Raw genomic sequence first — 12,787 nt, forward strand, 5'->3', positions numbered from 1 at the left:
GCCATTATCATGCTATCAATGTAAGTGCAGGGTTAACCTGCTGTCCATTACCAGTTCCTGCCACAGGTGGCCAAGACTGGCACATCTGATGATAACCTGTGTACCCAAGATGGGCCCGACACCCAAGGTACAGTTCCATATGTTACTGAACATGCATGTGAGAGGTGTGCACATTCCAGACACCATCCATGTCATGGACTAGGAAACACATACATGGCAAGCAATGCACAGCATTGGCCACACGCAATAGCCACCCAGGTGACTGGAGGTTCGATACAATACCCACCTGTGTGGGAAAATGCAGACTCCACAGGCCTGAGCCACAATGCAGACCATTGTCATGTGGCCTGATGCCAAGTTATTCCCATCACCCAGCCTAGTATATCTGTCTGGCACAGCTGACCACCACATACTCATGCAGAAATGCACCCATGCATGTCAGTACTGGCACCCTGTGTGTTTGTGTTGTATGATGCATATGATCACATCTACACTCACTATAACCCCCAGTGGCATACTGAAGCATGCTGTCTGATGTCAGACATCTCCCCATACACTTTTCCCATATAACCCCCATATTACCCATGTGGTACATGTGATACCTGCACAGTAATGTGTTGTGGCAATCTCACTAGTGATGAGCTGTATCCCTGGCCCTGCAAAGTGTGTCAATGTGCGTGCGTCCCTTTGAGAGTGTGACTGTGTTGATGCTGGCCCCTGTTCATGTGGACAGGCATGTGTACATCACCTACCATACAGCTACCATATCCCTGTTTCAGATGTCACTCACCATCACATATATGTTCTGCAAACTCCACAACAGGGAACCTATGTGGCGCATCCAACAACTGCATAGGATTATGATAGCACTACATAGTCATCAGGGGTTTGATACCCAGTGCTGGTAGGCGTGTGACACAAGCATGCATAGGTTTTACTCTCCCACCCCTTCCTGACTTGTCGATGCCTCTGCCTGCCTCTTTCACTCCCTCACTGGTGGAGGTGGAGACCTATACCTGCTTTTCCTTAGGCAGCAGCATGCACATTTTAGGTAATGCTCATGATCAGCTGATGCCCTCTGCATGAATTGCAGCCCTCCCCTAGCTGATTGCATGTGGAACAGCTGTGGTAACAGTCCCATAGCCAATTGCATGGAAACACACTCCAATATCTAGGAACATCATGTTTGTGTTGGCCTTTTCATTCACTGTGAGCAGGAACTCGTTCTGTTGTTTGGCAAACAGCATCTTAGATGGAGTGGGGATTTACCTTGACAACATACAGTGTGGAAACAGGCCTACACACAGGAGGGGGATGTGCCTGACCTGACTATAGACTGTAAGTGCTGCTATACTGCATTCAGAGTAATGTTGGTTTAACAGGGTGTGTGCAGATATGGCTGCCCTACATTTATTAATACCTGCCATGTCAGTTGTATGTTAATGGGGACTCCCCATCCACAGGTTCATCTGCAGACTAGGCAGTGTGTGGTGCCTTTGGTGCCATGTGTTACTCACAGAATATGTATCTGTGGACTGCAGAAGGTAGTGTGAGGTTTGCAGTCTGTAGATGGTGAAAGGCATGACAGTTACTGACTTCATATCCCTTGTAGGACATATATTGCAACAAACCCTGTTACAACTGTAAATGTATGATGCTATCACAGCAATGTATCAATATTGGGCCTGTGTATGTGCTTCCAGCCACAACTCAGTCAACCTTTGTACATATGTCATGCATTAAGAGGTGCATATGTGCTGTACACCATAATTATTGTCATCATATCTGATAACAATCCAGTGAGATATCAGACTGCTACACATGCTATGTACAGTAGGGGTTATGTTTGATGATATAACCTGGACATACTGTGGTTGTTTGTACAATACTGAGGTCTGTGTACTTATGGTGAATGTTGACAGTGTGTGTAATGTTGATATGTACCTTGGCCTGTGTACAGACTGTGGTAGTTGTCATCATCCTAGGTCCCGTCCTATCTGATGTTACATGCCGCTCCACTGTAAGTTACCATATTGGCTTACATGTTTGTAGAGCCATACACACACATGTCCCATAACACAGTCAGCCATCAGACCAAACTGTGTAGTGGCCCAGTATATGTAGGGTTAGTGTGTGAGTGGCACATATGAGGATGGTGTTGAACATATAGTCCATATACTGTATTATTACACTAGCTTGCCATATGTGGCTGTGGCTGTGCTCTCATTGGTTGTGGTTATGCACTTTCACACAGGTATATCTTACCCTGTGCTGTGACATGCCTGTACAGCCTGCTATATATGCAGGTACATGTGCATTCCCCCATAGGAGATGTAGGCCAGTGTTGAGCCAGTCTGCCTGTAGCATGCACAGTGCATTGTTACACACCTAGCAGCTTAGTGTACTTACCCAGTGAGATATCATGTGTAGATACTTGCCAGATGTAGTACTGCCGGGCCTCCCTTAACAGTCATGTTTGTCAGACAGAGCAGTGGGATGTTGTACAGATGTATATCAATATCTAGTGGGTAGTATGTGGCCATGGCACCCCTGTACCAGTGGTTATTATGTGTCAGGCCAGACAGGGGTGTGTGAATGCATAACCTATGGTGGCATATATATACCAGTCATTATGTGTTATATCCATCTACATGGCTGTTAACATCCATATTGTCAGGAATGGTACACATGTTTTGCACTAAGGGGTTCTGTGTATACCTCTGGACTGTACGGAATGTGTCAGAATGTCCACTCATATTGGCCAATATCTCTGCTGCAGTCGACAGGGGCAGTACGTGCTAGCAGCTGTACTTTACTACGATGTCCTTAGGATGTCGGTCAGTAGCCAAAGGCACACGTGGTAAGCAGATATGACCTCCAACACACACCATGTCTGTGAAGACAATCCCAATTACAGAGCAATAGTGTATAGACCTGTAATAGTACACAAATAAAGGTTTTCCATTTCTGGAAACCTGTGTGTGGTGTTTTTTCCTATGACCTCTCTGTGGGTATATGTTGCAGGCAATGATTGTCATTTGTATGGGTGGCCCATACAGTGTCCAATTGTTCAGGTGTGAACTGTAGGCATAGTAGCTGTTCCATATTTTGTGCACCTTCTACATATGTATCTTACTGTACATATCTCTGCGTGTGTATGTGTAGTCACATGTATATATATATATATATATATATATATATATATATATATATATAGCTTTATCTTCATATATGTGTCTGTGTATCTGTATCCTGGGGATGTCAATAGCTTCCACATTTTACATTTCCTATGGGAGCCAGACTGTACTGCATGATATGTTACCAATACCAGCCTGACATCATACAGGTGGGATGTAGTACTGTTAACATCTTGTGCCTATGTCATGTCAGATCCTGGTTATGGGATCTGAAACACTTGGTAGTGTATTGCAGGGCGGACATGTATGGCTGTGGCGGGGTATGCCTATTCGTACAAGACGTATATTGTTTGGGGCCTCTCAACCCCATTAACGGTGCATGTGGACATATTTGTTTTTTTAATCTACCATTGCTATCTACAGATGTATGGCCACATATACCTATATAGATATATATATATATCTGCTTACATATATATGACGATGTCCGTATATACCTACATAGATATATATCTGCGTACATATATGTACCTTTCTGTGTATATGTAGACATATAGGTGTAGACATATATATATATATATATATATATATATATATATATATATATATATATATATATATATATATATATGTGTCGATGTAGGCATTATATATGTTCATATATATTTATATATATATATATATATATATATATATATATATATATATATATATATCTACATATATAGATATGTTGTATCTGTTTAGATATTAATATATGTACACACACACATACATCTAGATGTTGGTATACATTCTCTGTACTGTTGCATGACTGGGCTGGATGATATGTTTCTGAAAACATCAGATTTATGTATATCTGTCATGGCTTAGTGGGAAATCACTTTGTCTATGGTATGCGGGGTCCTGGTTGCGATCCTTGCAGAGGCTGGTTATTTTGTTGCTGAGCAGAACACAGGCTGTTGAATACAGAGTGATTAAGGCACTTTAAAGCAGTTGAAAGTGTGTTTGTGCGGAGCTAAGCACTGCTAACTTCTGGTTACAGTTTCTTACACTCAGTTAGCTTCTAAATTGCTTAACCTGTGCAGGCAGTGCTTATCCCCATGCAAACAGGCTTTAACCCACTTACTGCTGCCTAAAAGTGCTTACTCCCACTTACCCCATGCTAATTTCTTTAAAAGAAAAGAAAAAGGGGTCGATAGGTAATTGGTGAAAAAAGGGGCACAAAGAGGGAAAGACAGTAGGAAAAATAGCCAGGGATGTCCAGGAAGGGTGTAGGAAAGATCCGTAGTTGCCCATTTCTTCTACAGCAACAGCTGTGCATATGTACTGATTTTGGAGGTAGATTTGTACACTCAAACCTCTAGGTGGAGATGAGGACAACAATAATATGTTGTGATGCCAATTAGACCAGATTACATATGTCCAGTGGACACGTGTGAAATGGGCAGCTATGTATGGAGCGAGATTTTTTTGTGGGAACAGATTGCCCTTTTTTTATATTTTCAGTTGAGAGTGGGATGTTGGGGAGGGGTAATAGGTATATTTGGGGAGGTAGGTTGGGTAGGTTAACAGACAAGACAAACAAGATGCATACAGGGGCAGTATATGACACATGTTGGGGGTAAACACCTTGGACAGGGAGGGGTGTTTGGAAGTCGCAAGCCCATGAGCCCCCAAATGGAAACTGTGGGACTGAGGTCCCCACCCATGGGCAGTCAACACTGCACCTTCACGACCCAAAGGTGGCTTTGCTGGGGGCTGTTTAGGAGGGGCAGCCTCACCCTCTAATTGCGCCATACCCTCAAGCTGGCATAGCTGGTCTTGAATCCCTTTGTCAAGTTCCCTATACACCATGGCCAGGACCTGATGGCAGGTGCCAGGTACCTCTCCACCCCTGCTCCCGGGGGGGGGGGCGAGCCCCACCCCCTGTGGGGGTTCCACCCAAAGGTGGTGTAGGGCCAACAGAGGAGGATGTCCCATGCTGAGCCCCAGACATGCTGGTGCCCGGTGCCATGGCCAGCTGAGGTGGGACAGGTGACTCCGTTGGGACTGGCCTTCCCATACGAGCTATGGTGTTGCAGTTTTAAGAAAGAAATCAGTTAGTAATAGTCAATAGCATTCAGGATTAGTTATAAAGGCATCCATAGGTATTCCCATTAACCCATGACACCAGATTTACAACAGTTGCAGAGCAAGCAGAACACATGCATATATGGGACAACAGTGGCCATTACAACAGCATGCATTGATGGCAACAGGCCACCAATATGGGAGCATTTTAATATGGCACATGCATAGAACCATATGTGAATATTTGTAAACCAATAGGACATATGTCCCAGCAAAAGTTTGGAGTGTACATGTACCCATTGAGGTGTGTAATAAGGTTATTGTAGCACATATGGTGGGGGTGAGAGAGAGACGTCAATTAACAACTAATATATCCCTGTAGTTTCAAAATTTTCTTAGTCACTGCAGTGATCTGCTTCTTACATGTATTATTACACTACCCAATGTCCTTACTTTGTATAATGGTATGTTTGTAGATTAGTATCTACATGAACTGTGTCTGAAGTATAGTCTACATGTCTTACCTGTTATAGCTGTTGAGGAAATCATTGTTAACACTACCTGACAAGTTCTACACATACTCCCAGATTCCATGCTTGTAGAGAAGTATATCAGTGAACTGTGTTGTACCTACAGTCTACACCTCTTACCTGTTATAGCTGTGGGGAAAATCTTTGTTAACACTACCTCACAGATTCTACACATACTCCCAGATTCCATGCTTGTAGACAAGTATATGAGTGAACCGTGTTGTAACTACAGTGTACACGTCTTACCTCTTATAGCTGTGGAGAAATATTTGTTAACACTACCTGACAAATACTATACAGACTCCCAGATTCCATGTTGATATTATACACATACCCAACAATCCGTCATTGCACACACTCTGGTCATGGCTTGACAGGATGCTGGTGTTAATGTGACATATTTTGGAATAGCTATCCTACACTTTGGGTGAGATGCTACAATGACAGGTTTGTTTTCATATACTTTCTCTTTTTATGTTCAGGTCTGACTATCTGTTATATGTCAGTATAAGCTGCCTACATTTCTTGGAACAGCGTACTGATTTGTCAGGGGAACAGGTTACCGGGCAGCAGATTTGGGCCGTTTATCTGGACATAACTGCACAGATCAGAACAGTTGAGGGGTATGACTAAGCATACAGCTTACTAACTGAACATTCTGCTACAGTCTGTACAGTTGATGGTTATGATTATGCTTACAGCGTACTATTTGAACATTCTAGCAAAGTCTGTACAGTTGCTGGGTCTAATTATGCATACAGCTTTCTATCTGATTATTCTCACAAACTCTGTACAGTTGTGGGGTATGATTATGCATACAACTTACTACCACTCCCTGGATTCAAACCCCTGCTGTGTGTGGTAAAAATATTATAGTTGACATCACAGTACACTGTGGTATCAGGGAATTAGTGCAAAGCATTCCAATGATTTCTGTCTAAGCCTCCCTCAGTTCTTCTATATGACTGACCTCTTGGGACTTCCAACATTGTTATACTGAATGTCCTACACATTTTAACTGCGTTCAACAGTGTGAGTTACACTGCTTAATACAACAGTACTATTTATAGAATGCAACACTACAACAACATATGAAAGCAGAATGTACACAAGCACTCCAGGGGTTATACTTTTATTCACTAAATATTACACCTTTATTTCCACACAACCTATATGACGGTCTTCCTGCCATATTGTCTGGTTTATTCAGTACATCCCATACACAATACATTTTTATACTGGTATAATACTTTCTAGAACTGTTATATTAATTTCTTATGACAGTACATGCAAGATTATTACTAACTTGCCTCACGACACAGCCTTTGCAACCTAGCAGCATGGGCTTGCTGGTTCGCAGCCCACTCATCTGCAGCTGTCAGAGAAATACAGTGATATTTAGCCATTACCTATCCATAGTATACACAAGCTAGGCAATCATTATCTACATAGTAGAATGGGTACTTATTGCTGAGGCATCGGCCATCTACCTTGATTCTTGGATCCACTGCTCCAAGAGATCACCCTCCACTGCTTCAGGTCAGCATGGTGATGCCTGACTTGCTCACCAGTCCGGGGGATACCAGTGGCACTGGTGAGGTCATGGGCAAGACTGTCCCAGTCCTCCACTTTATACTGATAGCCCTAGTACTGGCCCTGCCGTAGTCTCTCCTCATGGTGTTTTACCAGAAGCCATACCATGAATCTGGACTCCTGGGTGACCCAGTGCTGTACTCTAAATCGAGTGCCTTCCCTACCTCCAGCCATTCTGCCTACAGTAGGGAGCTGCAAAATGTTATAGGAATTATTGGCACCTGTTGGGTTTAAATACACCTGATTTCCCACACTTTCCTGTGATTGGATGGTTTTGAAAAGGCTAAGATATGGGCATACCTGCATACCTAATGTTGGCATTGCTTAAAGGGGCATACCACTGGGCAGATTGAGTTAGCTGGCCTACACATTGTTTACACCACGTAAGTTGAGCTGTGCAATGCTTAGTGTTGCTTAATATTTAATTAGCATTATATTTTTCTTTTGACATTGATTTATTATTTGTTACATGTTATATCTGTGTCTGGTATCTGTGATTCATGTGTATGTACAATGTATGGGGTCCTGGGGACTTCAACACTTTATTACAATAACACCTCACATCTGGCCTTACTGCATTACTCCAGTTTACATATTTATGTTATGTAGCAGGTTATACAGCATCACACTGTACATATATTAATTTCACATATTCAGTTTGATATTCCTATGGTGAGAATTTGTTTGTTGAAACCTCATTCTTATGTTCTGCTATGATGGCTTAGTGGTTAACTACTTTGACTCTAGTGTACAAGGTCCTGGGTTCAAGACTTGCAGAGGCTGTTTATTTTGTTGTTGGGCAGAACATGGGCCATTGGATAGAGTGATTAAGGCACTTTAAAGCAGTTGTAAGTGGGTGTGCATGGGTTTGCTTGGAGCTAAGTACTGCTAACTTCCGGTTACAGTTTCTTATACTCAGTTAGCTTCCACATTGCTTAATCTGTGTAGGCAGTACTTACCCCTGTGCAAACTTACATAAACACGCTTACTAGTGCTTACATATGCTTACTACTGCTTAATTGTGCTTCAACCTGCTTACTAGTGCCTTATTCATTATGACACTGATACTTCACATGTGCATTTCCTGCAGTACTCTAGTTCATAAATATGTGTTATTCAGTGGGTTTTGCAACAAAAATATTGGTTAAGATGTGCTTTGCCATGTAAAATAGACTGTGTTGCAGTGGGACTTGAAACGGGAATACCTGCTCATTAGGTGGATGCTCTGCCCACTACACTATTGCTGTGCTGCTTCATTTGCATATATCTTCCTTGTTATCCTCTTCAGCCTTTTAAGCTGCTTTAACCGTAGCTAAGCGATGGGCACACCTGCGCACCTACAGTTAGCTATACTCAGATTTATAAAACAAAAATACATACAAGGGTTTCTTCATTTACTTTTTATGTACTGTTGCTGTTGTACACATGGAGAATTGCTGGTGGGGATATGCGGACACCTATGAGTGATCTCGCTCATTTCTTACCACTTTCTGCTGTTCTGCATTGCAGGGGCATGTTTATTCTGAAACCTCTGCTCCCAGGCATGTCCCCTGCACTCGTACATGCTCCATGTAAGCCTGGGAGCTCGGGCAGCGTGACTTCATTAATATGCATGGTGCGCTGCCATCCTGCTCCTAAATGGGTGCTGCCGTGCATCACTAAGCTAGTCCTGTACGGAAGATTAGAGAATCCGGGGGTTGCTTATCAAACACAACAAAGAAAAACAAGACACCACAAAGGAAATCATTGAGACTGTTGAGACTGAATGTAAGCAGGAGTCAGATCACAAACAGAAATTCTGGAATGTGCCAGAGAATGTTCTCAATTATCAGAAGTCTGCCAAGATAGAAAGATTCAGAAAATGAACAGAGATCAAATGGGCAAAGATGATCCACAGTGTCTTACAAAGCATAGATCCAGAAGGGGGGGTAGAAGTGGATGGCAGAACTACAGGAGGCATTTTAACAGGAGAACAAGCAACAGGGTAACACAGATACCTGCAGTTATCACCAATAATACCAATAACAATAATTATGATGTCAATAATACCAAGTGTAATTACATTGACAATAATATTGACAACAACAATCTGAATGTTCGAGCTGGTAATGCTGGTGGTAGGAATTAACAGGTTTATCACAATGTGAACACAGCCACAGGACCAGAAATACAAATGAGGGACATACAAATGGAGGGCCACACAATGACATTCAGTACCCCTCAGACCCCACAGACAAACATGAGAGAATACCAGAATCCTACCCAGCCAAAATACAACTGCCAGGGCTCATATTACCAGAGCCCAGTACCCATGAACAGGAATTATCATCACAGCAGTTACAACTACAACCACAGATACAGCCCACTGAGGTTCCAGAGAGAAGAGGTGAACTACTATCTGTACCAAAGGAGGGAAAACCAGAATAACTGGAAGAGGAAGCATTGGACAGGGGTGAGAGAGTTGATGTACCTGGGGAACAACAACTTCTACCCATCAGGGCCACGAGCCTCGAAACAGAATTAACCCCCAGGATCTGGAATCATTTGAAGAAACCACTGACAGCACTTGAAGAAAAAGTGCTTAAAAGAGGACTTACATTCGTACCACAAGGAAGGTGCGATGGGAGACAGACCATCATTGATTTAAAAATGTATGTGAGGAAGTTGAATTTGAAGCTTGTATTTCATGAGAAAAATAACATTGAGAAGATAAACGCATTGAAGAAAAAATGAAAAGACCTAGTAGTTTTTGCCCCCCACTGCATACCTGCAGCCTTCAAGACAAAATGCGAGCTCGACATAAGAAAGGGTCTATATTAAATCACCGAAAGCTTAAAATACCAAATGCTGATTTATTGACCCTTTAAAAGTGAAAGCTTGAAATCCCAAAGACACGGAACAGGGATTTTTTTCCCTGGGAAAAAAAATCGCTGGGCCGTTTTCAGGACTTTGCCATTTCCTCCACTGTGGTGCAATCTCGGAGTCGGTATATTTAAGTAGGGGGAGGTGGGGGGCACATCCCCTCACATTGGGGGGTGTGGGGGGGGCAACGCTCCCCACTTTAGTATTTTGAAATTTTTTTATTTTGTTTTGTGGAACAGTGATTTTTTTCCCTGGGGAAAAAATCGCTGTTCCATGTCTTCTGGATTTCAAGCTTTAATTTTTAAAGGGTCACTAAATCAGCGTTCGCTATTTTAAGCATTCACTGATTTAATAAAGACCCATAACAAAGGCTCTCAAACACACACCAAAACATAAGTTTTATAATATTTTAAAGGATGAGATATTAGCACTTAAGAATTTGAGCAATGATAGAACTAGAGGTGTTATGAATGCTGACAAGGGTGGGGCATACTAGTTGCAGATACTGACAGCTATATAATGAAAACAGAGAACATGAACACACCTGAGTTTTATTTTAAACATTCCTTTGAGGAGGGCAAAACTGCATATGTAGAATGGAAAGATAAGCTAGCCACAATGTTTAATGAAGAATTTGTTAGTGAAAACTTTTTTGAATATTTAAACATTCCTCATCCAAAGTTACCTTGTTTTTTCTGTATTCCCAAACCCCATAAGCATAAGGAAGATTCAACTTACAGACCTGTTATTGCAAGGGGAGTTTCCATATCAGAGGCCACTGCCATATACTTAGATGTTATTCTACAGCCTCTTGCTGAAAAGAACTCATCTTTTATTTTAGATTCACTTGATTTTTGAAGAAAAAAGAAAGTGTATGTGACTGAACAAAGCATATTGGTAACTATTGACGTTGAAGCCCTATTGTACTGAAGCAGCTACAGAAGCTTATAGTAGAAATAACAATGCTACAAAAGGGCAAACTGAATGCTTGGAAAAGCTAATAGACTTGGTGTTGAGTTACAATTTTGTTTCATTTTCAATGGCCAGGCTTACAAACAAAGGAGGGGTATAGCCATGTGTGCAGCTATGGCCCCTAGCCTGGCCAATGTATCCTTAGGCAAGTGGGAGGAGGTATTTGTGCTGCAAAGTGAATACTGGAGATTTATGACCAGCTACCTTCGCTTTATTGAGGATGCATTTATTGTCTGGCAAGGTGAGAAATCTAAACTCACCCAGTTTATCCACTACATCAGTAACTCCACCTCCTTCCTGAAATTTACCACTTCCATCAGCTTGAAGTCAGTGCAGTACCTTGATATGACTGACAGTACTGATAAAGACAGAGGAAGATTAATTAGTAACTATACAGGACAACCAACAAGAGTGAACTACTTACTTCACAGAGACAGTTTGCATCCAGTAAAAACTAATCACGATGTAATAAAATCACAAGACTACAGATTAGCACACATTACCGCAGATTTGGCCCCTTTTCTCAAAAATATGAATGATCTTGAAAATGATTTCTTAACCAGAGGATATGAATCAAACATGTTACAAATATACGCTATTTCTGTGGTGAGCTGTTCAGTTGTTTCTGCCTTGGTTTGGATTTTACTGGTGTTATTTTTGTTCTTTTAATGTTACATATGATCCTGGATCCCATTAGAGATTCTAAAACTAACAATGACGCTATGTGGAATAGCCCTTTTGGTAGAATTATGCAACGAGGGCACCCTAACCCAAAAGAAGAGAATGGTAAGGACAGTTGCATTCTAACTTACACCTTTGATTTCAATCCAATTAAAGCCATTATTAAGGAGAACTGGGCCATCCTTACTGACAATCAGCACCTTGTAGAGGTATTAGGAGAACACCTACTTTTGTATATAAAAAGAGCAGAAGCATATGTAGCTATGTGGAAAGAAAATTAAGGATCACCAGGATGACACGCGCACTAAAATCTGTGGGCCAGCTAACTGCGAGTACTTGGTGGAGTGTGACTCATTTGAGTGCCCCTCTTTAAGAGATGGTGAAATCTTCAGCAAGTGGTAACTGTAATAATGAAAAAGTTGTATTTTATGTGGGTAAGAGTATGAATAAACTGAAAATAAGGATTTCAGATCATCTTTCTGACATCAGACGTAAATGCTAGAGGACTCTGCCTTATCCAAACAATTATTAGAACATCTCAGACATTCTGGTTTTAAATTTATCATTCTGGACTGTGTGGAGATGGATGAGCTTGAAGGGATGTCAATGTTGTTTTGGACAAGAAAGAATTATGCTGGTGGCTAAAATTAAATGCATTCAGAAAACCAGGGCTTAACTTCTATTGCTCTATTAAGAGTATGTTGAATTTACATAAGCTTCCACACAATTGTAAAGTTTTTTTTTAGGGAAGTTTTAGGGAATTTGTGAGGAAATTTTTTTATGTACTAAAGGTATCAAACATACTAAAAAATAATAAAAAATGATGTGTAGAATGTTTAAAAAAAAAAAAAAAAAAAATATATATATATATATATATATATATATATATGTATATATATATATATATATATATATATATATATATATATATATATATAT

This window comes from Protopterus annectens, chromosome 6.part0, assembly GCF_019279795.1.
Source record: "Protopterus annectens isolate FY-2018-M chromosome 6.part0, PAN1.0, whole genome shotgun sequence".
Classification (NCBI taxonomy): Eukaryota; Metazoa; Chordata; order Ceratodontiformes; family Protopteridae; genus Protopterus; species Protopterus annectens.